This window comes from Triturus cristatus, chromosome 11, assembly GCF_964204655.1.
Source record: "Triturus cristatus chromosome 11, aTriCri1.1, whole genome shotgun sequence".
Taxonomy (NCBI): Eukaryota; Metazoa; Chordata; class Amphibia; order Caudata; family Salamandridae; genus Triturus; species Triturus cristatus.
In genome coordinates this window covers 690,193,845-690,221,457 of record NC_140594.1, presented here as the reverse complement: position 1 = coordinate 690,221,457, position 27,613 = coordinate 690,193,845, and positions in this window count along the sequence as shown.

Sequence of the window (27,613 nt, the reverse complement as noted above, 5' to 3'; positions counted from 1 at the left end):
GCACGCATGTCCCCATCTGTCCCCCCTCAGCCAACGAGTACATCTTCCGTAACAGGAAGCCCTATCACTCAATCAACGTGCAAGTCGTGTGCAATGCCAAGCACATAATTACGGACATAGTGGCACAATTTCCAGGGAGCACACACAACTCATATATATTCAGACACAGTGGCATCCACAGGCATCTGCTCAATGGTGAATTCGGAGCGGGACACCTGTTAATGTTAATGTTAATGTTACTGGGTATTTATAGAGCGCACGGCTACTCCCAAGAGTGTCCCGGTGCTGACATAGAGAACCCGCAACAAGAACCCTCAGCAATCAAAACCCATATCGCCGATCATAAGAACAGCAACCTACTTGGTACATGCTCATACCTATTCATTACATCAGTATCACATATCTATTTGCATTACTGCCGCTAAGCCTTTGCTTCCCCCCTGTAGGTGACAGCGCATACGCCTTGCGGGAATATATCCTCACCCCCTACCTCAACCCAGCAACACCACAGGAGCAACGCTACAACGCGGCACATATTAGCACCAGAAATGGGGTTGAGAGAACATTTGGTATCCTGAAAAGTCGCTTCAGAATCTTACATAAGACTGGTGGTGCTTTGCAATATAACCCCGAGACCTGCTGCAGGATTGTAGCAGTAAGTGCCATGCTGCACAACATTGCAACCAGAAGGGGGATACCCATTGAGATGGATGGAAATGACAACGATCGGGATGACCAACCACCCGCACAACACCGACAGTCACACCTGCCAAACACAGCTGAAGGTCAAAGGAGGCGGACATACATCATACAACATCACTTCAGAGCCAGGTAAGAATGAGCCATCACAATATATTGTGGAGTGGAAATGTTTAATTCACATGAGCACTTGTCAAAGTCAATATTCATATATAGTAAACATGACGATGATTCAACACATTGTGAAAAGAAACATATCCGTAGATAGCACGAGAGTGCAAGCACAATAGTTAAATGGCCCATGGTTACACCACCATGGACAAATAGGTGGAACTGCATGTCTAGCGCCTCTTTCTACGTACCCCCAGCCTCCTGTCGCATGGCTCCTCTACATCACCACGATGTGTGCCTGTGGCTGTGGAGCTGAGCGAACTACGCCTCCTGCTACTGGTCTCCGGCACGGACACGCTACTCACACTCGATGCCGCCTCACTGACCTCCTCCCCTCCCAAGTTGCTAGCACTAAATGTGCCAGACTGTAGATGTTTCACTGCAGTGGTCACCTGACCTTGTTGCAGGGATTCTGCTCATGCACAGAACTATGCGCAGAAAACCAGGACCTCAGTGAATTGCGGTGTACCAAAAACTCACCTCAGTACCCAGAACCCCTATCGGACTAGCATCATTGTCTCATTAGTTCTCCATATCATCTCGAAGCTACCAATGATTAGACAACCCAGAACAAGCGACTTAGAGTACTCTCAGGAATGGTGGGAATCAGAAACACCTTTTCGTTATTATTCTCATATCAGTCCACAGCAAGAGTAATCAGAGACACATTATAGTTTAAAATGTTTATTTTTAACTACGTGCCCTAAGATGCAGTACTTTGGCTAGCATAAGCAGACCATTGATTAAAAATAAAGCCATCAGCATTGTTACTATACCATATAAAATGAAGGGAGAAATCATGTTATAAATGATAGTGGATTATAGTCACCCTCCCTTCATAAGAAAGCTAGTATTATTAAACTAATAGAAGGTCTCTAGGTTTGAATGGGGAACCCCATACCGTAAAGAGCAGCTTCGGTGAATCACATCACAGGATCAGCTCTGCTCTGTGTCTGGAAAAGGTATTCTCCAAAGTGTCTGAATCATGCATGCAAAATGCAATATTAAAGGCACTCGAGTCTCAGATATTTGCAGCTGTGTGCGTGTTATGGCTAGAGCGTGGGCCAATCAACATGAATTCAAAAGCATACATTGTTATTTGACCCGGACGGCTTCTGCACACAGTGTTCAGACAAAGGTCGCGGTGCACGTCTAGGGATATGAACAACAGACCGTTCTCATGTGAAGTAAAAGCAAGCAAGCAGTTTTTCTTATAATAATAGCTACCTGCAGTGTCGTGTGCAAAAGCAGCAAAAGTGACAAGATGGCGTTTTAAATCTAAGACGCTTATGCTAACATAGCAATGTGTGTACCTGGAAATCCGTCTCCACTACACCCTCCCTTGATCGTACCACGAACAAATAGGGATGCAAATTAGGAACGCAGAGTTCAAGTTCAACAGAGACAGTTCACGTATTGTCCCTCCATATAATTGTAGTGAAAGTTCGAAAAACCCGCTTGAATAAGGAAAAAAATATGTAACATCTCGCAAAGGCTCGACAGAGCCTAGATGTGGAGTAAAAAAAAAAAAATGGGAAAAACTCAAAAACTTGTGGTTTGACTATTGGAAGATGGACAACTTCCAAGTTAATCCATCAACGTGTAACCACAATAAGTAGAAGCAGCCTCCAAGAGGAAGTTATTACAATGATCTGTAAAAGATTCCGCCATCCAGTCTAGAAAAGTAAATGAACATATGTGTTCTTCGATAACTGGACCCTCTAGCATAATCAGAGAACGACTTGCGTTATCTTCAAGATAACTTCCCGCCAAGAAGTCATACGCTGCCGTATAGATATCCCAATTCCCTAGGACTCCAGGTGCCACTCCACAGGCCATAATCCCAATACCAGAACAGTCCAAGTCATGAGCCACTAAGGGACTCATCAGTCGATCATAATCTGGGGCAGGAGACACGAGTTCGACAGGCACAAATCCAGAGCCCATTCGAAAGGACAATCTAGGCAATGAAAAACAGGTGGCACCCAAGTAAAGTTGGAGAACCGGAAGGACAATACATAGGCTACGCTTAAAGTAGCCAGTGGTAATGTTCCATAATATTCAAGCATCCGGTTACGAAGTTGGAGCAAGGGGGCAGGCTGTCGTGTGATACATATTGTGCAGCCATTGCGCAGCAAGCAGACCAACAGGAGCACACCAGCCATGAGGGCGAGAATCAACGGGAGCCCGCCGAAGATGCTGAAAAAAATAGAATGAAAAAATGCCGGTATCACACCAAAGATAGTCTGGAAGGAGGTCACGAGGCCGGAGCCCACAACTTTGAAAAAATGCGCTAAGCCAGTTGTTGAGGAGGCATTGAATATAGTATGAGTCAGAGCACCGAAATGAAGGGGGAGATCAGTATTTAAAAGCGCATGCACCTCGGTGGGGGAACAACCTTTACAACGCAACTTTTACAACGCACTACACTTACAACGCATTTTTTACAACGCAAAATCCATTACAATGCATTCCATTACAACGCATGACACTACAACGCATTTTTAAAAACTACCTTTACAACGCATTCCATTACAACGCATACTACCTTTACAACGCATACCATTACAACGCATAATATTACACTACACTATCCAACACTTACCCTACTATTGCACCCTCTGGAGTTAGAATAGTAATTTTTACCCCTATACTATCCAACACTTACCCTACTGTTGCACCCCCTGGAGTTAGAATAGTAATTTTTACCCCTATACTATCCAACACTTACCCTACTGTTGCACCCCCTGGAGTTAGAATAGTAATTTTTACCCCTATACTATCCAACACTTACCCTACTGTTGCACCCCCTGGAGTTAGAATAGTAATTTTTACCCCTATACTATCCAACACTTACCCTACTGTTGCACCCCCTGGAGTTAGAATAGCAATGTTTACCCCTATACTATCCAACACTTACCCTACTGTTGTACCCCCTGGAGTTAGAATAGCAATTTTTACCCCTATACTATCCAACACTTACCCTACTGTTGCACCCCCTGGAGTTAGAATAGTAATTTTTACCCCTATACTATCCAACACTTACCCTACTGTTGCACCCCCTGGAGTTAGAATAGTAATTTTTACCCCTATACTATCCAACACTTACCCTACTGTTGCACCCCCTGGAGTTAGAATAGTAATTTTTAACCCTATACTATCCAACACTTACTCTACTGTTGCACCCCCTGGAGTTAGAAAAGTAATTTTTACCACTATACTATCTAATACTTACCTTAAATGCAATTTAATATTATGCGTTGTAATGGTATGCGTTGTAAAGGTAGTATGCGTTGTAATGGAATGCGTTGTAAAGGTAGTTTTAAAAAATGCGTTGTAGTGTCATGCGTTGTAATGCAATGCGTTGTAATGGATTTTGCGTTGTAAAAAATACGTTGTAAGTGCATGCGTTGTAAAAGTGTGCGTTGTAACGACATACATCCACCTCGGTGCGGGTGTTAGCTAGGTGAAGGATGAATGTTTCACGGGAGGAAGTAAGTGCGACTTCTTTTTGCGACAATAGAGCCCTTATTCTGCTCATCTTGTTGAACTCTGCTTTCAAGGTTGGGATGGAAGGCCAGATGGATACATCCAGTCTCCCATGCGGGGCGGGAAAAGGACATTTTTACAGCAGACTACCCATTGTGAGACAGTTAAAATATACTGAATTCCCACTCGTATCCCGCAGCATGCCTCATTATTCAAAAGCAAATAACTACCGGTAGCTAATAATGTAAAAGTGTGCGTAATTGCTGGCACAGGATTTCCCTTTAGAACGCAAGCTAAATTTGGTGCCTGAACGTTGCATGCGCCATGCAATTGGATGTGCCTACAGACTACTGAGTGATCAGGTGTGGAAGTGCATTCCTCTCCTTTCAAATAAACTTCTTTACCCTTTCTCATGCACCTGTATGTAAATGGGAGTGAACAAACTTCATGCAGGAAAGCAGTACCCAATAGTTCATATCTGACTAGGGCATAATGTTTCATACACAAACTGAACTTAAACAGTGGAAACAGCAAGGTGATCAAACCGTGGATAAGCCACACAGCTGAGTTCGATTCGGCCACAGAGAAAGGTAAAGGTTCTAACTTCTCAATATGCAGTAATGAGTATGTTGCATCTTTCATGGACAAGAAATGTTGTTTTATAGTTAGATTAAACGGGAGGAATAATGATGACGTATTCATGTAGTCCCAGGGAACTTTCCCAGCCTTCAATGTTTGCAAAGTCCATGCAAAATGCATAATAGAACGCAATTGATTTTGTCCATGATATCTAACAGATACATCATCCTGTACAATATCCACAACAGATGAAACAATATTATCTAATGTATAAATCCTTGAAGAAAGGGTATTAATGCTGTTATCAATGACAGCTAGCACGTTTTCCAAATTAGCTTGATCAATAGCTCTTAATCTTGAAGCAGCCTCAATCTGAGACAATTTCCAAACTTCGTTGTAAACATCATACACCCATCTTTTAGATCTGCCACCCACAGGACCCTTAACAAAATCATTCAAATCTATTCTGTCATTTAATTTTGACAAATGAATTTTAACAGATGCTAAAGTGGAATGTTGCAGCCAATTCTGACATAACTTCCCAACAGAATAGGTAGTAACAGAATGAGGAGATGCAAACCTGGGGTCAACCCTAACCTGTGTATAGCCAGGATATAGACCCAGAAAACGACAATGACAGGATTCTGAGCTCGTCTGCCATATCAACCATCCTTCAGGATCTAAGTTGGAAATGTTGAAGGATGTATTAGAAATATAGGACTGCAACGCATCGATGGACATATCTGTGTGATTATTCCATTGTGAATAAGCACCCAGATCAGGAACAGAGGGTGAAGTAGTCTTTTTTGAAGTAGCCAATCCAAAGCAGGCGGTTTGAAAAATGGTAGAATTAAAAAAAAAATGTGGTTTGGGATAAGGCAAGCACGATGCAGAGCCTCTGTACCTTGTACCTGCCATGTTTTAGAACCCCAAAGTGATTTAAGATCAATGGTATCTTTCCACAGCTCATAGCCCCCTATAGCCAATTCATCCATAAAGGATTTGGAATATAATAATTTAGTGTGGGTCAGTCTAACCTTAGAAGCTGGCTCCGCAGCCATTTTAAAATAAAATGCTTCAGGTTCAGATACACTGAAATCAGTAAAATATGTAAATTTTTTCAGTAAAGTTTTAGAGCTGCCTTCAATGGGCGCAGGGCAATGCTCCCATTGTGTGTAATTGACAAAATTTCTAAATGTATTTGCTTTATGCAGGAAATGATTGCCATAGTGTTGGTAGCAAAACAACTCCCCATAGTTAGCCGTGTCTAAATACAAATCTTCAGCATCAAAAGCAGCATAATATTTCAAATCAGAAAAAAGTGTCTCTATGGCCTGGACGTCCCAATCATCAGAGCGGATGTTTTGTTTCACAACATCCCCCCATAGAAACAAGAAGTATATTGATGACATTAATCACCTCTGTGGGACCATGCATTTGAAATTTAACAGCATCCCACACAATCCCATCCAACACAGGCCAGGCAGTAATATTCACAAAAGTCTGGTCCCTTTTCATGATGTGCGATGAGGAGTGAGGGCCAAAGTTCCATCAAATAATCTAATTGCAGATCTTTCGGTGAGATAGTATCCATTTACAAGACGAAAAAATACCACCACAAATCCAATGGACATAAACAAAAAAATACTTATGAGCAGCAGCCAAATGTAAGTCCACGGGGGAATTAAAAAAATGTCTTTTAAACCAAGCAGCAAAAAATAGAAATTTTTGATGGGTGATTGGAAGTCATAGAGTTAGTGGCAAATGAAAAACGTGACTGGTCCACTGCAGTTGATTGTAAACCAAGCAACTACACATCTGTGGGATAAGTATACTCAGTATGTTCAGGTGGACCACCAGCCGGTGGTGGCAACAAAGGATTAGTAACTGTATACTTCTCGATGGCAATGTCAGGCCTGGTGGTAGACGCCGGAGCCAAAACAGAATTTCTCAGCATCGCTGGACCAGAGACCACTGGAGTCATACTAAGAAGAATCGGTCACTCGCTGTAGTTTGACATTGTCAATGGAGATGTACCTGTTATCCTTGCGACCAGGAAGTGGAGGTAAAATGACTGTTCTTGTACCCTGCACGCCAAGCACTGGTACTGGAGCACGGTAAGAGGGGCCAAACTCTTTCTTGTTCTCCACCTTCTCACGGACCAGGACACCAACTCGATGTAGCCAGCTGACCACCGGAATCTAAAGCGCAGCATCAGTCGTGTAGGGCGAGTGTTCCTTTGTAAGACCGTCTCTGGTCTCTTGTAGATTCTGTAATACAGCACAGTGATCATCTACGTCAAAGAGTGCGGCCGACGCCGCCATGTCTAGACATCAAGGTCCGAAACAAACATCTTCATGCCAAAGAGCATTTCGTATGGGGTCCGCCCATCCAGAGACCTTCTAGGGAGATTATTATGTGCACGTTGAACAGTATACAGATGGACTAACCAGTTCCTGCCAGTGCCTAAAACCCTAGCTGTCAGGGATTGCTTTAAGTCATGGTTCATTCGCTCCACAACACTATTGCCCTCAGGCCGGTATGGAGATGAAAATTTAACTTGGACCCCCAAAGATCTCATGGCTTCTTTGTACGCCTTAGAGGCGAACGCAGGACCTTGGTCAGAATGAAGGGTTCCACATGCAAAAATTCCCACAAAGACACGCAAATCCCTGATGATAGTTCGAGCATCAGCACTCCGTTGCGGCCATACCCAAAGAAAACGTGTGCACGAATCCACTGCAATTAAGATGTATTTATATGCAGTATCAGAGGAGAAAGGACCGCAGTGATCTAAATAAACACACCCAAGAGGTTTATTAGATATGTACAACTGTGTTTGTGGTGGGTGTGCAGCAGTCGAAGGTTTAATCTGCTGGCAGATGTCACAATTAAGAACATAAGATCTAGTCTGTTTATACCACCCGGGCCACCAGTAACGTTGTTGTAAGAGAGTAACAGTCGCTGAAACGCCGGCATGCGCAGAAGCCATTCCTTCGTGAGCCGCTGTTATCAAGAAAAGTCTGCAGTCCGCGTTGGGAATCAATCTGTCACCAACGTCGTTAATTCTCACATAAGGAACTTTATCAGAACTTAAATGATAAGATTATTTAGAAGGGAAACCTCTCGGGTAATTACTTCCCCTCTCGGTTGCAGCAATAGCTGCCAAGATGTCATCATCAATCTTACTTTTGGATCTTGTAACTGCTGCTACTAGATATGTTGCCACTGCTGTTTTCGTTGCCTCATCAGCTAAGCTGTTTCCGACAGCATGGACACCAACTCGCTGGTGCCCAAGAGTATGAATTACACTCACGAGAGGCAGATTCTGTTTAAGTTCTGCAACTCGAACCCAAAGCATTTTATGCTTGATTGTGCTACCCTTGGAATCACGATATTCATTTTGAGACCAAAAGAATAAATTGTTGTTAAAAGACTGAACACAGTAAAATGAGTCACTCACTATAAGAGTTGTAACTCGTGGATCAGCAAACTCCAGTGCGAGCACTAGAGCACGTAGCTCAGCCAACTGGGCGGTACAATCACCCAATGACTGCGTATGCATGACATCAGATTTGAATTCACCATTCACGAAAGTACCAACCACAATTGTGCAGGCCGCTGAATATGCATGCTTTGAATCCGTCGCCGGTTGCGCCGACCCGTCAATGTAAATGACACAATGGTAATCCTCAAGTGGACGCAAAGACAGAGGGGCTGGATGAACTAATTCATACTGCAAATACTCCTGAGTCTGCAATGAGGCATCAAAGATGTAGGTGACATCCGGCAATGTCAAGGAAGTGGCCCATTGTATCCAACGTGGATGCAAAGCTTTAGAATTAGGTACACTGGCTTTTGTCACTGCCTCTAGAGCAGGATACGGTGTGACAACCAACATGCGTTTCCCTTGCGACAGTGCTCTCTCTTTCAGAATCGCCATCTGCACTGCAGTTAAAACTTTCTCGACAGTGTAAAAGCGCATTTCAGCCGAAGTGTACAAGTGTGATTTGTAAGCAATGGGGACTGTATCGCCCTCATTGAACGTTAAGTTTGTGAAACCCACTGCACCAGGCACAATTGTTATCACCAAGTTAGTGTGGTTATCATGTGTAAGTAAGTACTTTGAAGCAAGAAGATCAGCCTGCAAATATTGCAAGATAGCTGAATGCTCTGGCAGCCATTTCGATTTGGAAAAAGTAGGTTGTACCAAGGCATATAGCGGCTTGATACGCTGGGCATAATCGGGAATGTAAGTACGCCCGAAATTTAGAAAACCCAGCAAAGATTGTAGTTTTTTCAGTGTTATCGGAGCACGCAATCATGCGCACTTCTCCAGGAAGTGAGGGGCTAATCCTCGATCTTCATTGTTGAGTTCATAGCCCAAAAACAACCCCGTATAAACGGGCAATGTGTGACTTTGCAAAGTTGAATTTGTAACCGAAGTCCGCAAACATAACAATGATGCAGTCAACGCGACACAGATGTGGGCATAAATCATCGTCCGTGCTATAGATATCATCAACATACGAGTACGCATCAGGGTCAATGCTCTCTAACAGAGAGACTATGCGTGCGGCAACGATGCCTGGACTGTTTTTATGGCCCATGGCTAATCTTTTAAACTGTTTCTGTTTGCCGCCTGAAGTAAAGGCTGTCCATTGACTACTAACATCCCTTTTATGGTACGTCGTTTATCACCTTCTAATAAAAGGACTATGTCATATAGTCTGTCAGGGGGAGCCACTCTAGTATCCGCAGTTTCTACAGTAATGAACGTGTCAGTTGCTGTCACCTCCAGATATGGACGCAGTGCTTGCCGCACTACTGTAACCTCCGCTGCGCTGTCAAGCAGCGTTAGTGCCCATGTCAGGTTCCGAAGCTGCGTTCTCACTATCTGTGGCATACCTCGCTGTTAGTGCAGCAACTTTCTTCTTCTGAAACGAGGGTCGTTGGCGTGCAAATTCGTCCTGCTTGCGTTTACCATCAGGCTGATGGGGCTGCTCATGTCCTTGTTGGACACCCCGACCTTTGCCACGTTCTCCTCCACCGGACTGTGAGACCGATGTTTCCTGTTAAGAACGTTGTTTAGTAACCTGAAAACTATCAGGTGACCTATTTCTAGTGCAATCACGCAAGTCATATGTGCGCTCACCAGTCGCCAGTACAGGCGATGCGGGACGAGACCCCTGTTTCTGTTGCTGCTTTACCTGTTTCTTAGCTCTCCAATTTTGTTTGGGAAAAGCAGGACAATCGTCTTTGAAAGACGAACCCATCTTAGTTTGCTGTTGCACAACTGTGGTCTGAACAGAAGGCTTAACCCCTAACCTACTGGGACCTATGGTCCTATATGCCTCTGTGATAATTTTAGGCAACTCTCCGGGTTTATCGACATCGTCGACGAGGGCCAGAGCATTCGACACTTGAAAGTGAACCGCATCTCCCTTGACGTTACCAAGGATGAGAGTGGAAACTACATCGAACACACCGACAAGCCTCATCCTCAACTCGACCGCCGCCTCTGGACCGTGTTGATCTTGAACACGTTTGATCATGGAGGGCAGTACGGCCATAGACGGGGTGCCGAAGCACTTTGAGTAGACTGCCGCAAAAACCTTACCCCAGTTATCACAATCAGCCACCTCTGGGATTAAGTCTTTCTGTAAACTGATGGTGAGTATCCTGTGTTTCTCCACAGGAGTAGAGTTCGGAAATACTGCTTCCAGCTGGTCAAATTTCTCAGCAATCCAACAAGGCAAATTGTCCTTATTCTGGGGGCGCTTACCCATTACCGAATTAACCATGACAGGACTAATAATAATCCCGGCCGGGCCAGCTGGTTGCCCTGCAACAACAGGCGCCCCTACCTGCACATTGCGCAAAACATATTGTACCAAAGCCCGATGTACTGTAATCAGGGCTGTATGGAGTTGACGTAGCTCATCCAACGTGGCATGTAAATAACGAGGATGAGGTGTAAATCCGGCCAGTACGGGCCAAGTGCCCACCGGAATGGACAAAGGGCCCAAACGAACTGGTGTAACCGTGTGGAGGAGGGCGCCATTAAACCAAATACGATGCTATCAAGCGGAAACAGGAATCTCCTGCGTCCTATATGGCGTATAATTCGCTGGGACTGCCGTAGGAGTGTAAGAGTGAAACGTATTATCGTCTGCACTCACTGCCGGCAAGGTAACCCAAGAGTAGAACAACTCATAGGGATATGATGCATCGGCACTCACTACAAAGATAATAGACATCCCATCGTCAGGCACCCGAACTGCGTCAAATGATGCCGGAGAGGTGCGCGGCTATGCGCCGCAATAGCGACTTCAGCCAAAAGGACACAGAGAAGAAAAACAATCTATATAAACAGTAGCACAAAAAGGGTATAAATAAAAACCTTTTTAATTGACAAGCGTGATTGAACCTATATAGTAACTATTAGGTAGGTTAAAACCGTCACTCCCGCTATCCGGACACAAGAGTGAGGGCGTCGTGGACTTAACATAAGCACTACTAAGGCGTCTCAAATCATAAGAACAAATGTTAGGTGCGCCATGTTGCAGGGATTCTGCTCATGCACAGAACTATGAGCAGGAAACCAGGACCTCAGTGAATTGCGGTGTACCAAAAACTCACCTCAGTACCCAGAACCCCTATCGGACTAGCATTGGTGTCTCATTCGTTCTCCGTATCATCTCGAAGACAACCCAGAACAAGCGACTTAGAGTACTCTCAGGAATGGTGGGAATCAGAAACACCTTTTTGTTATTATTCTCATATCAGTCCACAACAAGAGTAATCAGAGACACATTATAGTTTTAAATGTTTATTTTTAACTACGTGCCCTTAGATGCAGTACTAACATAAGCTGACAAATGATTAAACATAAAACCATCAGCATTGTTACAATACCATATAAAATGAAGGGAGAAATCATGTTATAAATGTAAGTGGATTATAGTCACCCTCCCTTCATAAGAAAGCTAGTATTATTAAACTAATAGAAGGTCTCTAGGTTTGAATGGGGAACCCCATACCGTAAAGATCAGCTTAGGTAAATCACATCACAGGATCAGGATTTGGAAAAGGTCTTCTCCAAAGTGTCTGAATCATGCATGCAAAATGCAATATTAAAGGCACTCGAGGTTCAGATATTTGCAGCTGTGTGCGTGTTATGGCTAGAGCGTGGCCGATCAACATGAATTCAAAAGCATACATTGTTATTTGACCCTGATGGCTCCTGAACACAGTGTTCAGACCAAGGTCGCGGTGCACGTCTAGGGATATGAACAACAGACCGTTCTCATGTGAAGTAAAAGCAAGCAAGCAGTTTTTCTTATAATAATAGCTACCTGCAGTGTCGTGTGCAAAAGCAGCAAGAGTGGCAAGATGGCGTTTTAAATCTAAGACGCTTATGCTAACATAGCAATGTGTGTACCTGGAACTCCGTCTCCACTACAGCCAAAGGCCTTTGCTACATCCCCGCAGTAATGTCCAAGGTCTATCTGCAGTGATACGGAGCGGCGTGACAAGACAGCAGTGCTGTTGCAGAGCTTGGTGATTGCTCTAGTAGATGCAGAAGAACGAAGCAAGCTCTGCCGATGCCTGCTGCGCTTGCTGTGTTGTCCTGCTAGGACGGCACGGGTGAGCTCCTGTAGGGTCTTGTTGATTGCATGATTCCCCTCTACAGGTGTCATCGTGCACATGTGTTTAGCCAGTTTTGAGATGTTGAGGTTCATTGTGCCCATATGTCTCCCCTGCAAGCGCTAAACACTCAGCATCTGGGACTCTACCCCACCATAGACATTTGGAGCCTGTTCGGATCTGGCAGCAATACTGCCCATAGACCTGCGCCGCTGTCTGACTCGGCCACGTGCTGGTGTTGGAGCTGGCGGAGTGACACGTGTCTGGCTGGGAACCCTTGTGGGTGCTGGGATCGGCTCTGTTTCCATTACCTGCAGGGCGGGGACAAGTGCCCTGCGTCTTGGTGGTGTTATCGGTGGTGGTGGTGGTGGTGGTGGTGGTGTCGGTGTCGGTGGTGGTGGTGTCGGTGGTGGTGTTGATTGGCGGTCCTGCGGAGTCTCTCCATCTGTCTCTGCCGGTGTCTCTGAAATGATGAGGCCCTCGCTGTCATCTGAGTCCACCGGAGATGCATTTGTGTGTGAAACAGTGCATTGTTATTTTATTTTGTTACTTTATCTGTTTATCATTTCTCCTACTTTTAACATAATAAATAACATATTTAGACACACTGTTGGACCTGTACTGCTGGTCTCATTTCTTGCGCATTGGTGATCATGCATGCACAGTTGGCTAACATGACTTCAACTCTCATGATGCAATTCGGATGTGAGGGTATATGTGTAATGCACTTCTTCCTGCACACTGTGATTAGCCTTGGGGGATGTGCATGGGTATACAATACGCAGCGTATCAGCGAAGGCATGCATCTTATCTTGTTCTGTGGTTGCTGCACCGGAAGTGTCCATTTGGGTGACTCCCACAACTGCCTCTGGCTCAATAGTCCCCTCAACGAGGTCCTCCAGGGCTGTGTTGGCAGGTACTCTGGATGGCCCCCCTCCTGTGCCAGCTGGTTCCTTCACCCTTTCTGCAATGCGCTCCTTCGCCCTTTTCCTGAGGTCATACCACCTCATCTTCAGGTCGTCAATGCTGCAGTGCGTGACTCCCATAGCATTTACCCTCTCCTTTATGCGCAGCCATATCTTCTAGGCTTCTGGCACCTTGAGGGACAACTTTCCAAAAAGATTGTCATGCTTGCTGCTCTCCCCCTCTATCAAGTGTTCCAGTTCCCTATCAGAGAACTTTCTCTTCCTCTTCCTGGGCGTGGTAGATGAATTTGATGCATTGTTGTCCATCCTGGATAGCTGTAGTGTGGCTGAGTTGTGAGGGTGAAGTCTCTCAGCTCAGCTACTGTGTACTGCCTCCTCCTCTGAGCTCCTCAGGGCATTGAATGAAGCATGGGCTGGATGATTTCCTGGTTGTGATATCATCAGTCTGCTTCAAGAGCGACCCGTTTTTTGCGAAATCGCTATTATCAATTTCGCTATTACTGAAATCGCTAATACCAATATCGGTAATATCTAATATTTATTTTAAGGAATCACTATCGTGTATTCGGTTTGTTTTTGCGATTTTTACCGATTCGCTAAAATTTACCGAATATGTACATGCATCCCGAAAAACGAATCCTTATTTGTGATTCCTTATTTATCGCTAATAAGGACTCGCTTTTCCAAATTTTGATTCATGTGCACCATATTTCATAATTTGTGTATTTATTCGATGAATGCTTAGTTCCTCTTGTATTGTTCTGCAGTTTAAAATAAAGGTAAATGCTGTAGGCTGGGGTCCCTGGCTTCTTGTAATGACTCCATATGTGTCCCTGATTTCAAAAAATGATTTAGTGGGGGGTCCATGGGTTGAAGTAATATTTAAGTGATAGTCCATAGAAGTCAAAAGATTTAGAAACACTGCTAAAGAATATGTGGATCTGGATGACAGTCTACTGTCTTGTCACTACCTTAAGACAGGACACTAGAAGCACAGAATGCTCTTCTGCAACCTAAGAAGGAACGAAATAAGTAGAGTGGTAGGGAAGCATGTAACACTTGAACACCTAATTAGCCTTCTGACAGTCCTGGCAGGTAAAAGGTAACTTTTTAAAAGTTACTTTTCTTTCATATTTATTAAAAATCTGACTTAACCATTTAATTGGATTTTTTTAAAACACTGTGTATGTGATTTTACAACAATATAAGGTAGAAATGGAGAAGGGCCAACAAAAGAAAAGGGATTAGGAATAAGGGAAATGAAGAAACAACTCATTGGATTCTAAGAGCCTTTTTATATACATTTTATACACTTTTTATACACTTTCCTTCAACAATACATGCCTTAGAGTATACTATAGGGGCCATGGTGGGGGAGGGGAGAGTCATGGAGATGTGTTTTATGTTAGATGAGCCACTTCTACCTGAGTCCATGACAGTCTATAACATAAAGATCTGCTATCTGAACCAGTCCCGATATTCAACCGATATCGAGTACTACCAGCTGGTCGTGTTTCATGAAAGTCTGACATTAGAGCCTCATCCTGTCTCTTACCAGCATGGTGTGCCTTTCAAGCAAAGAATGGACTATACCTTCCCCCACCAAATGGATAATGGCGTTGTAGTGGGCTACTTCCAGAATTGTAAAGCGCCACCCAGGCCAACACCAGTAGATGAGTAATACGTTTCACCCGAGGAGTAGTTAAAGGGTACATACTGGTGTCCTCAAGGTCATCCAGCATAAGTATCAAGGGATGCAGTGGTAGTCTGACCCCCAAGATGTTCCTTATTTGGGAGATGATAGCCTTCAGAAATCCTTTGTGTGTGCGTATGACCACCACAAGTGGAAGAAGGTTACCCATTTCCCACAGTTTTTCCAGCAGGCCTCTGGGCTTCCAAACATTGCATAGAGTCATGGCGAGAGACACCATCAGGTGAGGAGTATGTATGGGTTCTCTTTGTGGGCAGTGCATATGGAATATTTTGCGGTCTTTGCCATATTTTACTTCAGGTGTTGTCAGGCTTTTCCTGGCCTAAGTCTCCCCCATAATATTGGGTCTATCAATATTTATGTTTAGAGATAATGTCTAGTATTGTGTGCTGCAGTCATATGATGCCCTTCCATATTTACTCCACCTATATGGTCTTGAGGGAAGTTTTAGCAGGGCTTACATTACTTTTTATCTCTCCAGAACCAGCCTCGTGCAGCAATGGTATGAGCTCAAAGTCACCATCCCTCCTGGATCTCCTCTTAGGTGAGAATGTTACCATCTGAGTAGACATCACCCAACCTCAGGGGATTTCCTGCATTCCAGTCCCTGAAGTGGTGGTCTGGCAGGCCCGGTGGGAAGTGTGGTTTATGTATTTTAGAGGTGAGTGGTGAGGGGTGTATGGTAGCTTGCTTTATGCGGGTGACAAGCAGCCAATATTCAAATGAGATCTATTTTGGGAAAAATCCACGGGTGGATCAGTTTATTTCAATCTTTGCTCCCTCCCCAGAGTTAAATGTTGAAGCTGGCCCCATTATGCAACTGAATTTGAAATTATCTTTGAGTTTGAGGTAGTCCAGAGAGCCCAAACAAAGTTTGTTCAGAGGAAAGCCCCTGGCCCAGATAGAGTACCCACTGATGAATGTGAGTACTAACTGGCCCTTTGAGTACCTCTGCTTACACAGTTTTGCAATACAGCAGGGAAGGGGTGTATTCTATTGTCCTTTTCAGATTGCATAATCAAACCAATATATGTATATAAAAAAAAGGCTCTACACAGGATCCAAAATGCTAGAGACCCATCTCATTGTTGGATTCCTCAGCCAAACTATTGGGTAGAGTATTATTAGAGAGATTAGAGGACTGGGCCAAGACCAACAACATACTGTCTAGTGCACAGTATAGTTTCAAAAGGGGTGTAGGAACAGTGGAACAATGCATCAATTTGCATCTTGTAATCAGCAAATATATAATAGCTAGGCTAGGCAATTTGTATATCTGTTTCATGGACCTTAGTAATGCATTTGATCTGGTGAATCATACAAATTGTGGAAATGAATGTTCGCCTTGGGGGTCCGAATGACATTGATCCACTACTTGCCTGTATGTACAGCAAGTTCACAGCAAAGTTTTGGTATGGTAAATTAGGGGCAGTAACCAATCCTCTTCATATTCGTAGGAGGTTAAGACAAGGGTGTGCCATGCCCCCCTTTCTCTTTCAATCTATATCAATGCCATTGATGAACAACTTCAATTACTTGGCACAAACTCCCCAAAGTAGCTGCCAGATCGGTATCAATTCTGCTATATTCAGATAATGCCATCCTTTTATCATTAACGCCAGCGAGCCTACAAACTCTTATTAATTATTTTAGTCATTTTATGGAAAGCATTGATCTTAAGATAAAGCAGGGCAAGACCTTTACAATGTCATGCAGCACCAAGAATAGGAGATCTTATCCTTTTTATCTAAAGGGTAGCAAAATCGCCAGCACAAAGCACTTTAGCTACTTAGGTCTTAGATTTACAGAAAATGGGGAGTGGGAAGAACATAGAGAAACCGGTGTGGTGTATGTGGCAGTAATAATGAGGCCATTTTCAGGTTTGCTGGCAAAAGTGGGCTCTAATCGTATTCCAGAAATGATCAAATTATACAGCTCAAAGACAGTTTCACCCACATCATATGGGGCAGAAGGAGATCCCGGAAGATATAGAGTGCTTCCCCAAAAAAGTACGGAAGCAATTTGGACGAGGAACAAAGTGGGTTAGTTTCTAATACTGGGAAGGAGACACGACTGAGGGTTGCATTTTATTTAAACCATTTTACCCGCAAGGGATTTCAGAACTATCTTGATTGGGTTCATAACTCAAACCATAGATATCTTTTAGCAAGGTTCAGCTTCTCCATTTTTCATCACTTTTTTGCATTTCCTACAGGCACCAAGTGGGCACACAAAGGGCTCGATTCACAGAACTAACTTAAGACAAAATCCTAAACTTACTACCATTTTGGTATTTACAGAAGGCACTTACTCATTTTGGTATTCACAGAAGGCACTTACTAATTTCGGTATTCACAGAAGTTGGTAGTCCTAACTTTAGGACTCCTAAATGCCTTCTGTGAATACCGAAAGTCTTAAAGTTAGTTTTTTTCTCAGTTTAGGGGTAGTAAAGTTAGGACTAGTAAAGTTAGGACACCTAACTTTAGGACTCCTAAATGCCTTCTGTGAATACCGAAAGTCTTAAAGTTAAGATTTTCTCAGTTTAGGCGTAGTAAAGTTAGGACTCCTAACTTTACTACTCCTAAACTGAGAAAAATCCTAACTTTACCAGAATGCAATCTTATAGTATAGATTAAATGAAAGGAGAACGACACAGTTGTTCAAAAAATATGTATTTATTATTATAACACTATCTAGTATGTCACAGTATCTCCTACACGGAGATAATCACAAAACACACAACACTTAAGCAAAGAAACAATAGTAAATAGCAATTATACACAGTGGGGCCAGGGAGGGACCAAACCATACATTAAGAAAGTGGTATAAGAACCACGACTCGAGTCAGGACGATGTCGAGAGGACGTAGAATTGCTGGGACCCCAAGGAACCCCCCAAGGTGAGTAGATAGGGATCCAACGGAGGACGGGTGCAGTGTGGGAACATAACCACGTTCTCCATACAAGTCTATGTGCAAGTCGCAGTTGGAATTTTAAAGTTTAGGGACCCTATTCAGTGGACTTCGAAGAAACCCCTTGGAAGACAGAAGGTTGGAGAGCCACCCCACCTGTGGATACTGAAGTACCCAAGTTACCTCTCCCAGTGAAAGCGGGTGCATAGGGATGAAGTGCAGTCGGAAACCGCAGTTGAACTCAATGGAGGACTTTGAGAAAGTGCCACTGCTGGAAGGGAGAAAAGTGTCAGTTGGAATCCAAGCATGGATTTTTGTTGAAGAGTACCTGAAAGCAGAGGGGAACAAGTTTGGGTTATCTAGGAGTGACCAGGGGCTCGGTAGACAAATACCCACCGATGTCGGGTGCTTCAGGATAGTTGATGGTGCTGTTGACTCTGCAGCTGCGGGAACCAGGCGATGTTGAGGATAACCAGGAGCCGGATGCGATCTGACCCACAAAGGATGTCGAGTGCTGAGGGGTCGGTGTCCGGCGGGAGTACTAACAAGCCTTGACAAAAGCAACCCAAGCAGGAAGTCAATAAAGTGTACGGTTCGCACCAGCATGGTCCAGGAGACTCACGAAACACAGGGAAGCCAGGGCAAGACGGTAGCAACCAGAGGAGCCGAAGAAAAGCACAGTTGACCCTGAAATGGACCCACAGGCTGGAGGCACTGGGGTGGTGAGAGGACCTCGAGCAGATTCAAAAAACAGCAAGCCAAGGTGCACTTGGTAGGAGGTGGACAAAGATCTTTGTGGAGAAAGTTGCTAGAGGTTGGGGCAACTCGGAGCCCAATGCACTTGTCCAGGAGTTGCCAACAAGCCCATGCACTTACAAATACATGCAGTGCACAGGGATTCGGGTATTGCAGCACCCATGAAGGATACTGGCCTCAAGACGGAAGCTCGGAGTTTGTGGGATGTAGGAACCTATCTCCTGTGTTGCTTGATCTTTCGGAATTCGTAGGAGCTTGGGAGCAGCAGACCAGTCAGCAGTGTTGAGGTGCCTGCGAATGCAGGGGAGTGACTCCTTCATTCCAAGGAAGATTATCTTCAGTCGTCTTTGATGCTCCACAGGTCCTGCACAGATCCTATATAGTGCACAGGCGATGCGGCAGACTGAGAGGGAGTCAGGTTCAAACGAAGTCCAGACGGGCGAAGTGCAGTGGTTTCAGTTCTGAATCTTGTCCATGATGAATCTAGGGTCCTACAGCTAGGTAAGCCCTTAGGTACCCAAGGGAGAGGGTTGAGAAGAGTCAGGGGACCCTCCCCTGGGGCCTGGACAGGGACGAGGTTACTCCCATGTTCTTTGTCCAGTTTCACGCCAGAGCGGGAGCCAATGGCTCCCAGGACTTGTTTGAACTGGACTATGCACAGGGACGCCAAATGTGCCCCTCATGCTGACTTTCAGTCGCTTGCAAGTGCACCCACCCAGCCCTAATACACTAAATCCTGTCTTGGAGGTGGTCACACCACCCTGTGATAGGATGCCTTGTGTTCTGCCTTCCCCTGCTCGAGCTTGGCTCAGCAGAAGGAGAACAGAAATGTGTCTCTGGTTGGCAGCAACCATTTTGAGCTGTCTGGAGCTAGAAAGGCTGGTACCAGGAACACCAGGGACCCCACGAAGGACGCTTCTGAGGGGTGGAATCACACCTCCCACAATGGTTACCGGTGTGGGGGTATGATTGCAACATGTTTGACACCAAACACAATAGGGTTTGTTTCAGCCATTTTAGAGTTGGTCATCACACGGTTGCATAAAGCCCCTCTATGGCAATATATGGCTGCTTCACTGACAAACCAGGAGAATGGACTCAGTAGGCTGCAGGAGTGTCCTACTCATGCAGGGGCAATCTTTCACTTAGAACCAAGCATCCTGCCCTCAGGATTGTGAAGGCTTGCTATAGGGGTGACTTTTAGGTTTTAAGTGCAGTGACCTTTAGATATAGTAAACCTATATCTTAAGTAAGTGGTGCATGCACCAACCTACACGGGCTGCAATGGCAGACCTGTAGTTCCATTTTGCATGGCCTCTCATGGGTGGCATAATACATGCTTCAGCCCATGGGAGGACTCTGGGGTACCTATGCCCTAGGTATATGTTGAACCATATACTAGGGACTAACAAGGGTACCCCAGTATCCAATCTGGAGTGTACCTAAGTACATAACACAACAGTTTATGGAGAACGCAGATAGACTGGGGTCCTGATTAGCAAGATCCCAGTCAGACTTGTCAAAAACAGTGTTACATCAAGCAAAAAGTGAGGGTAACCATAAGAAGCAGATCTTACTTTCCTATACAACTCCCCCTCAAACATAAGGAGATGAGACTAATCTTGCCCAGTTGAGTCTTCATTTTCTAAGTGGAAATATCTAGAGAGTCCATCTGCATTGGCATGGTTTTTCCCAGGTCTATGTGCCACTGTATAGTCCATCCCCTTTAGGGAAATGGACCACCTCAAAAGTTTGGGGTTTTCACCCTTCATCTGTTTTAGCCATAGGAGGGGCTTATGGTCTGTCTGTACAATGAAGTGAGTGCCAAACAAGTATGGCCTCAACTTCTTCAGGTCCCAGATCACAGCAAAGGCTTTTCTCTCTATAGCTGACCAAGGTTTCTCTCTGGTGGTCAACCTTCTGCTGAAAAAGGCTACTGGTCGATCCTGGTCCTCTGTATTTAGTTGTGACAACACAGCCCCTACCCCAACCCAGAAGCATCTGTTTGGACAATAAATTGCTTGGAGTAGTCAGGACTCTGCAGAGTGGGAGCAGTGCACATGGCCTCCTTGAGATCATCAAATGCCTTCTGACAGCTAACTGTCCACTGAACCTTCTTGGGAATTTTCTTGGAGGTGAGATCATTCAAGGGAGTCACTATAGACCCATATCCTTTTACAAATCTCCTGTAATACCCAGTCAGGCCCAAGAAAGCTCTGACCTGAGTCTGAGTAGCTGGAGCAAAACAGTCCGTTATAGTCTGAATTTTGCTCTGTACTGGTTGATTTTGGCCTCCACCCACAAGGTGGCCCAGGTGCACAACCTTGCTCTGCCCAATATGACACTTAGTAGCCATGATAGTGAGGCCTGCTTTCTGCAGAGCCTCCAAAACATACTTCAGGTGGACCAGGTGATCCTCCCAGGTGGAGCTAAAGACAGCTACATCATCTAGATAGGCTGCACTATAGGCTTCCAGACCTGTGAGAACTTTGTTCACCAGCCTTTGGAATGTGGCAGGTGCATTCTTCAAACCAAAGGGAATCACAGTAAACTGGTAAAGTCCACTAGAGGTTGAAAATGCTGATTTGGGTTTCACAACCTCAGCTAGTCTGATTTGCCAATAGCAAGCAGTTAGGTAAAACGTGCTCAAGAATTTGGCTGAGGCCAAAGTATCAATAAGCTCATCTGCCCTAGGAATTGGGTGAGCCTCAGTCCTAGTGACTGCATCGAGTCCCCTGTAGTCCGCACAAAACCTCATCTCTCTCTTACCACCCTGGTTGTGAGGTTTAGGTACCAAGACCACTGGGCTAGCCCAAGGGCTATCTGAGGGCTCACTCCCTCCCAGTTCCAGCATCTTTTGGACCTCTTCTCTGATGCAATCCCTGACATGGTCAGGCTGCCTGTAGATTTTACTCTTGACAGGTAGACTCCCACCTGTGTCCACCTCATGGGTACGCCGGGTGGTTTGACTGGGTGTCAGAGAAAACAGATGCCTGTATTGATTAAGGACCTTCCTACAATCAATCTGTTGTTGATCAGTGAGGCTGTCTGCCAAGAATACACCATCAATTGACCCATCATCAGGGTTTTGTGATCGTAGATCAGGGAGAGGGTCACTCTCTTCCTCCTGTCCCACATCAGTTGCCATGAGCAAGCCCATGTCAGCCCTGTTCACAAAAGGTTGGAGCCTGTTCACATGGAGCACCTTATAGGGGCTCCTAGGAGAACCAAGGTCCACTAGGTAGGTGACCTCACCTTTTTGCTCAATTATGGTATGGGGTCTACTCCACTTGTCTTGGAGAGCTGCTGGGGCCACAGGCTCCGGCACCCAGACCTTCTGCCTTGGCTGGTAAATGGTCAGAACACCCTTTTCGTCATGCCAATATTTTGCAATTCTTGGCTTGCCTCAAGGTTATTGCTGGCCTTCTTCATGTACTCAGCCATCCTGGAGCGGAGACCAAGTACATAGTCCACAATGTCTTGTTTGGGAGGTTTGAGAGGTAACTCCCATCCCTTCTTCACCAAACACAAGGGACCCCTAATTGGATGCATAAACAGAATTTCAAAAGGGCTGTAACCAACCCCCTTTTGTGGGACCTCTCTGTAGGCAAAGAGAAGGCAGGGCAACAGGACATCCCATTTTCGCCTAAGCTTTTCTGGGAGGCCCATGAACATGCCCTTGAGGGTTTTGTTGAATCTCTCAACTAACCCATTGCATTGTGGGTGATAGGGTGTTGTGAACTTATACTTCACTCTACACTCCTTCCACATTGCAGTTATGTAAATTGACATGAAGTTTGTACCTCTGTCAGTTAAGACCTCCCTAGGGAAACCCACCATGGGAAAAATTCAGAGGAGGGCCCTGGCCACTACAGGTGCTGTAGTGGTCCTAAGGGGAATTGCTTCTGGGTACCTAGTGGCATGGTCCACCACCAGTAGGATATAACTGTGCCCAGATGCTGTTGGAGAGTACATGGGACCATTTATGTCAATCCCAACCCTTTCAAAGGGAACCCCCACCACTGGTAGTGGTATGAGGGGGGGGCCTTTGTGGTACCACCTGACTTAACACTGGCTTGGCAGGTGGTACAGGTGCGACACAACTCCTTGGTGTCCTCAGACATGTGAGGCAAGTGAAAGTGAGAGCCTGTCCCAAGTCTTAGTTTGGCCTAAGTTTCCTCCCAATGGAATGTCATGGGCTAGGATCCAGGGCCTGTTCAGCGGTTGTCAGTTTGGCCTGGGACCTGGTCGTTACAGCAAACACATCTGCAGAGATGCCCAGCATCGCTGCATGAGTTCTGAGTTCCACTTCAGCCCAGGCTGAAGTCTCTAAATCAGTGTCCAACAAAGACTCTAATGGTAGGTCTGGACTTACCACTACCTTTATAGGGACAGTTACCCCTCCCCAGCTGAAATTAACAACTGCCAAGGAATGGTCAGTCCTGACATTGTTTGCATTGGTCACTTAGTACATTTCTCCAAGGATGATTTGACAAGGGGCTAGAAGATCCTTTGGCACCATAGTGACACTTGCACCTGTGTCCCTTTAGGCCATGGCCTCCTTACCATTTATCAAAGGCTGTTGCCTGTATTTGCCAAGATTAATGGGGCTGACAAATAAGGTGGCAAAATCCATGCCACCATCACACACAAGCACAGCCTGAGCTGGAGTTCTGACTAGGCCAGAACCCATCTCAGAGCCCAAGGCTAACCCTACGAATCCCTTGTTCCCTGTACCACCATTTGTACTTGTGCTAGGGGCGAAGTTGCCTTAGGGACAGTGGTGGTAGGAGGATTTCCCTTGGCTTTTGGACAATCAGCATCCTTTGGCCAGTGGGTTTTTACTTTGAAAAGTAGCACCAAGTTTTATCTTTGCCTTTTCTTTTGTTGGACCATGTCACCCCTCCAGATGCAGGTTTTTGGGGCCCTGTTGAAGACACCTTTTTGTCTTTACCCTTATCCCGACCCTTCTCTCTGGTTTTTTCTGGTCACCACCAGTGTTCTGATTTTCTGATTCACCCTGGTTCTGACCCACTTATTTGCCTTTTTCCCAATTCTTGGGAAGAAGGCTGATCAGAGTCCACCAGATTCTGATGCAACAGCTGATTTTTTCAATTATTAAGGATCTGCTCCCTCATAATCAAATTGTACAATACCTCAAAAAATGGACTTTGCTGCCTAGCAATCAGCCTTCTAGCGCCTTTATAGCACTGTCCACAACGTCTACCCAATCCTGATTCTGTGTCTTCTGGGTGTCTCTGAACTTAATCCTGTACTGTTCAGTGGTTAAGCCAAACCCATCAATGAGCACACTCTTCAAAACGGAGAAATTGTCAGCATCCTCTTCTCTAACAGTGAGGAGTTTATCTCTACCTTTGTCAGCAAAGGAGAGCCACAAGATAGCTGCCCACTGCTCTTGAGGGACCTTTTGAACTTTACAGGCCCTCTCTATAGCAGTTATCCATGTATGGCTGTCATCCCCAACATGATAGGGAGGGACAATCTTGGTCACTGTTACTGCCACCATGGGACTCTAGTCCCAATTTTTTCCTACCTCTTTTGACTTCTAGGGACTCTTTGTCAAGGGCCAACTACTCTTTCCTGAGCCTAAGCCTAGCTTTTTCAAGTTCAAGAAGTTGGTATTCCCTATCAAAAGAGGGGCCCTCTTGCTAGATGCAGAGGTCCCTACAGACTGTCCTGAGTGATTAGACTCTGCAGAGGGAGTTCAAGATCTCCTTGGTAAACTCTGCACTCTTCCAGGAGGAACAAAATGGGGCCATCAAGGCCTTCTCCTTTTTCCTCTTGAAGACCTGAGTTGTGCAGGTAGGAGCTATCAGGTTCCCCCAGGTTGGGGTTAGATTCTAGGTCATAGAGGAGGTCCCCTTCTGTCCCATCCTCTTTCCCTGTCCCACCCACTCTGTCCTGTTAATCTGACACAGGGGTTTTCCTTAGGTCATCTAACAGTAAGACCTCTACCAAGCGTTGAGTGTTGGAACTCCTACCTGTCTTCAGCTTCCTAGAGGCACACAGTGCTTTCAGTTCCTGGAACGAAGGTCACTGTATCTAGAAGACAGAGAGCCACTGGCATCTCCTTTAGTAGACATGCTAAGTGTGGTGTGGTGTTGCACCTACCTAACCTAATGGGAGCTAAACTCTCTTAGGTTGGAAAAAGAGATGTGCTAGACCCTTAACTTACCCAACCCCAAGTTCAGTAGAACTTACTTTTCTAAACTTGTATTATATGTGCCTAGTGCTAGTAGTTTTTCAGTTAATCAATACAAAAGATTTATCTGGTAAAACAATGCAAGCTCAAATCCCAACCGCTGCACACTAATGTGAGAGCCTGGTCTGGTATATGATGTCCACTAATTAAAATGGGTGCCCTACACCAGTCTGGACAACCCTTAAGGTGATTTAAGAGGCCTCAGATAACCTTACAAAGCTATCCAAGTGGTAGCTGTGGAGAGCAGCCTTCAGGCTAAGTCTTGAAGGAGTGTAAAGCAGCTTTTTTAAACCAGAATTCAATCTTATAGAATAGATTAAATGAAAGGAGAACCACACAGTAGTTATAAAAATATGTATTTGTTATTATAACACTATCTAGTATGTCACAGTATCTCCTACACAGAGATAATCACAAAACATACACTACTTAAGCAAAGAAACAATAGTAAATAGCACTTATACACAGTGGGCCCCATGGGGGGACCAAACCATATATTAAGAAAGTGGTATAAGAGCCACAACTCGAGTCAGGATGATGTCGAGAGGACGCAGAATTGCTGGGACCCCAAGGAACCACCCAAAGTGAGTAGATAGGGACCCCACGGGGGACAGGTGCAGTGTGGGAACACAACCGCGTGCTCCGTACAAGTCTATGTGCAAGTCGCAAATTGAATTTTTAAGTTTAGGGACCCTTTCCAGTGGAATTCGAAGAAACCCCTTGGAAGACAGAAGGTTGGAGAGCCACTCCACCTGTGTATACTGAAGTATCCAAGTTACCTATCCCAGAGAAGCCGGGTGCATGGGGATAAATTGGCGTAGGAAACCACCGTTGAACTCAATGGAGGACTTTGAGAAAGTGCTGCTGCTGGAAGGGAGAAAAGTGTCAGTTGGAATACAAGCATTGATTCTTGTTAAAGAGTACCTGAAAGCAGAGGGGACAGAGTCTGGGTCACTTAGGCATGAGCAGGGGCTCGGTAGACGAATGCCCACCGATATCGGGTGCTTCAGGATAGTTGATGGTGCTCTTGACTCTACAGCTATGGGGACCAGACGATGTTGAGGATAACCAGGAGCGGGATGCGAGCTGTCCCACAAAGGATGTTGGGTGCTGAGGGGTCGGTGTCTGGCTGGAGCACCAACAGGCCTTGGCAAAAGCAACCCAGTCATGAAACCAAGAAAGTGTATGGTTCACACCAGCAACGTCCAGGAGACTTACCACACACAGAGGAGTCAGGGCAAGCCTGTAGCAAACAGGGGAGCCCAAGAAAAGTAAAGTTGACCCTCAATTGGACCCACAGGCCGAAGGCACAGGAGTCACGAGAGGACCTCAAGAGGCATCACAAAACAGCAAGTCACAGAGCACTTGGTGCAAGGTGGACAAAGATCTTTGTGGAGAAGGTGGCCAGAGGTTGGGGCTACTCGGAGCCCAATGCACTTGTCAAGGAATTGCCAACAAGCACATGCACTTGCAAATACACAAGGTGCACAGGGGTTCAAGTATTGCAGCCCCCACGAGGGATACTGGCCTCAAACCTGGTGAGAAGACAGCTCGGGCCTTGAGGGACATAGAAACATACCTCCTGGGTTGCTGGACCCTTTGGAGTGCATAGGAGCTCATGTTCAGCAGACCAGTCAGCAGTGTTGAGCTGGCTGCGAATGCAGTGGAGTGACTCCTTCACTCCAAAGGAGATTATCTTCGGTTTTCTTTGATGCTCCACAGGTCCTGCACAGATCCTGTATGGTGCACAGGCGCAGACGATGCAGCAGACTTAGAGGGAAACGGAGTCAGGCCCAAACGAATTGCAGCGAAGTCCAGAGTACCCAGACGGTCAAAGTGCAGTGGTTTCAATTCTGAATCTTGTCCATGTGTCAAATCTAGGGTCCCACAGCCAGGTAAGCCCTGATGGACACATGGGAGAGGGTTGGGAAGATTCAGGGGACCCTCCCAGGGGAGATTCTGGGCAGGGGGGAGGTTACTCCCATGTCCTTTGTCCAGTTTCATGCCTGAGCAGAAGCCAACGGCTCTCATGCCTAGTTTGATCTGGACTATGCACACAGACACCAAATGTGCCCCTCATGCAGACTTTCAGTTGCTGGCAAGCAAATCCACCGAGCCCTAATACACTAAATTCTGTCTGGGAGGTGGCCGCACCTACCTGTGACAGGATGCCTATTGTTCTGCCTTCCCCTGCTCAAGCTTGGCTTAGCAGTAGGAGGGCAGACATATGTCTCTAGTTGGCAGCAACCATTTTGTGCTGTCAGGAGCTAGAAGGCTGGTAATGGGAACAGCAGGGACACCACAAAGGATGCTTCTGAGGGATGCAATCATACCTTCCACACCGGTTACCGGTGTGTGGGTATGATTCCAACATGTTTGACACCAAACACGATAGGGTATGTTTTAGCCATTTTAGAGTTGGTCTTCACACAGTCACATAATGCCCCTCACTAGCAATATAGGGCTGCTTCACTGACAACCAGGGAGAATAGACTCCG